The 3,379-nt window shown below is 44.0% G+C and overlaps 1 long non-coding RNA gene across 1 annotated transcript; it reads left to right on the forward strand.

The window, feature by feature from the left end:
* Nucleotides 1-613: 613 nt before the first annotated feature.
* On the forward strand, nucleotides 614-2,064 carry LOC140596078 (uncharacterized). The gene is made up of 2 exons (XR_011998112.1): nucleotides 614-960; nucleotides 1,779-2,064. It is a non-coding gene; the product is annotated as an uncharacterized lncRNA (long non-coding RNA).
* The last annotated feature ends 1,315 nt before the right edge of the window (nucleotides 2,065-3,379 follow it).

A 3,379-nucleotide genomic window follows, 5' to 3' on the forward strand; every position in this document is an offset into this window, starting at 1 on the left:
AAGCCTATACAACAGAGGGGAGGAGCAGAGGGAGAAGCAGCCTCCCTGCTGAGCTCAGTGCCCTCAGCGGGACTCGAGCCCAGAATCCCAAGATCATCACCTGAACTATTTTAGAAGGAAGGGAGTTCAAGATTTGCAGTGAGAGTGTTGTTGGCGTCCTGCGGTTTTGCTGTCCCAGCCCAGTGATCATTGCATAAAAGGTACCCAAAAGATTTTATTTATTTTTATTTTTTTGTAAGATTTTATTTATTTATTCATGAGAGACACAGAGAGAGAGAGAGGCAGAGACACAGGCAGAGGGAGAAGCAGGCTCCATGCAGGGAGCCCGATGTGGGACTCGATCCTGGATCTCCAGGATCACACCCCAGGCTGCAGGCGGCGCTAAACTGCTGGGCCACTGGGGCTGCCCCCAAAAGATTTTAAATGGATGTAATGTGAGAGTGCTATGAGTTTCTGCTTTGGGCAGGAGACTTTTTTTTTTTTGTAATACAACTATTTCCAAATGGGAGAAGGAGGGAAAAAAAAATTTAGAGATCTTTACTCTCTCATGAAAAACCTTTTGAACACATGTGAAGAAAAATCTCAGCAATGTGAGGCAGGGGTTCAAATGTGGATGCTGATGACTGTTGATAGGTCCAATTACACCATTTATTCTAATAATGACACCAACTTATTTTCTTTTAATTTTTTACTCAATTCTCTATTCTAAGTTTAGATTTTTGAATCACTAAACTGTTTCTGAAGCAGTTTCTAAGGAAACCTCTTAGGCGAAGCACTTAAATCAGTAATTAGAAAGTCGTTATGTGTAAATGAAGTGAAGCAGGCTGCGTGCCTAGAGGAACAGATGGGAAGGGGCAGTTGCAGAGATTTCAGCTAAAGTGGCCTATATGTTTCATTCCTTTTCTGACAGCACCCTGGAAAACAAGCTTTCCAAGATCCCCGAGGATGCAAGATCAAAGTGTAAGAACGATTTTCTAGTTATCAAACTTTGTGCCATCTCTGCCCTCCTTCCCCTCCCCCTGATCTTATAGCCTCACCTTGTCCGGGGACTTTGTGCTGTCACTGGTCCCTCTGTCTTTCGGCCACCCGACTGCACAGGTGTGGTTCCAGCAGTAGGGAGGAGCTGCAGTGTCCCAGGCTTGGACTCTCCAAGTACTCTGGCTTTCTGGGATTATTTTACCTGTCAGATTTAACTGGAATTGATGCAGCTCCCTTCCTGTAATCTTGCACTTACATGTTGGTGGAAACTCCAGACCAGTCCCTATATTTTAGGCAAAATTTTCTTTCTTTCTTTCTTTCTTTCTTTCTTTCTTTCTTTCTTTCTTTCTTTTTTTTTTTTTGCCAGTGTTGGGAGGTATAGAGTACAATTTCTCCGACTTCCTCTCTAGCTCTGAATTCCTTCCTCTGCCCCTACTGAGCCCTGTGTGCTCTGCATTTTGCTCCTCTCCACTCCATTTTTTGCTGATTCTCCCCAAATCAAAAAATTCACCATATTCTATTATTCAGAGCAATTCAACTTTCTGCAGCCATGACTGCAAACTTGGTGCAGACCCACTCTAGCATGCTCAAAAAAATCAAAAAGCCTAGTAAATAAAGTCTCTGTGCTCTCTTAGCAGCATGAAGCACCGTCAGAAGCGTTGGAAGGACGGCTTTTCCTTTATCCTAGGCCAGCTCCCGTTCTTGGCTGTGACCTCCTCCTCAGGAATGTAGAAGGCTGCAGATAGTGTTGTTTGTTTTGGTTAATGTAGTAAACTAACCTCCAGGTTTCTTTTTTCTAGGCAGAGGGACATTCATGAAGGTAACAAGTTTGGCCTCTCCTGATCCCTTGGTTCTGTCTGTTGGTGAGCCTGGGAGGAGAGACCAGGCACACGCGGGGCCCAGATCCTTCCTGCTCCGGAGTCCTGAAGTTTGCCTGCCTAGAGGGAGTGCACATTCCCCACCACACTTCCGTGACATTAATTTTAAGGGGCAGATTTGACCCTCTCACTTTTTTTTTTAACTCTGCTCACCAAAGGTATATTCTCACAAAGCTCCCAAAGTAATAAAGGGAACATTCTGATCTCAGTTTGATTTTTACATGTCATTCTCTCAGTTATTTTCAAACCTATGTGGAGAAAGGAGGGTTGGCTCCTTCAAAATCCATCTTTTTTTTTTTTTAAGATTTATTTATTTATCTGACACAGAAAAAGAGAGTGCACACAGAGTAGGGGAGGGGGGAGAGGGAGACAGAATCTCAAGCAGACTCCCCACTGAGCGCAGAGCCCAACACAGAGCCCATCGCATGAGCCTGAGATCATGACCTGAGCTGAAATCAAGAGTTGGATGAGCCAACTGAGCCACCCAGGGGCTCCCACATCACTCTTCATTTCATGCTTTCAAGGTGCATGTAGGGTGTCTCCGTCTATCAGCACCTTCTCTGGTGCTGAGTCACCCGTTTCTCTCCTGCTGCCCCTTTTTTACCCGTAAGCATATGTAGGTGTCCTCATCATGGAACCTTGCTCATTACATTGTCTCCTTTGTATGCCATTGTCCCTGTTTTCTTCCCTTAAACAAATATCCCTGAGGAGGAGTGTCTATTCACTGATTATTTCCTCAGTGTGTGAGGCTTTGCATGGGATTCTCAACCTTTCAAAACCTTAGTCTCATTTGTACAATAATGGTAATAGCAGTGTCCTCCTCATAGGGCAGGTATGAGAGTAAAATGGGGAACAAAACATACTAAGCTCTTTACCCTAGTTTGAGGCACTAAAAGTCTTCAGTTCTAGGCTTCCTTGCAACAGCTTGCCCAGCACAGTTTGCAGTTCTGTGTCCTGAAATCCCAGGCATTGTTTACTCTCATCTTCTTGAATTTTCACAATATTCAGTAATTTTGACCACTCTATCTTTACATCACTTCCTTCTCTTGGTTTCCTGGACACTTTACTCTCTCTTTTCACCTCTCTCTCTGCCTCTCCTCCACTTGCAGTCACCTTTTCTGGCTCCTTTTTTTTTTTTTCTTATTTCATATTTAAGTGGCTGGAGTTTCTTGAAAGCCTCTTCTCATGTTTTATGCTTTCCCTGGGGTGATTTTATCCATGTCCACAGATCCAGGTCCTATCTATCCACTGATGAGTCTTAGATTCACTTTTCTAGGGAGGCTTGTCCTCTGAGCTCCACAGCCATTTATCCATCTGCACAGGTGGCCACAAACTCTGTGTACCTCAAATGAAACTCAAAATGTTCCCTTTCCTCACCAAACCCTGACTTGGATCTGAGTTTTCTCATATCCCAGAAATCCCTCCCATACCTCTTAGACTAGGCCAGGATCCCTGTTTCAGTGTTCACTGTTTCCCAGTCAGACTATTCCCACAGTTACAATAACTAGTTATTTAGCATCTTT

The sequence above is a fragment of the Vulpes vulpes genome, chromosome 2 (genome assembly GCF_048418805.1).
Source record: "Vulpes vulpes isolate BD-2025 chromosome 2, VulVul3, whole genome shotgun sequence".
Lineage (NCBI taxonomy): Eukaryota > Metazoa > Chordata > Mammalia > Carnivora > Canidae > Vulpes > Vulpes vulpes.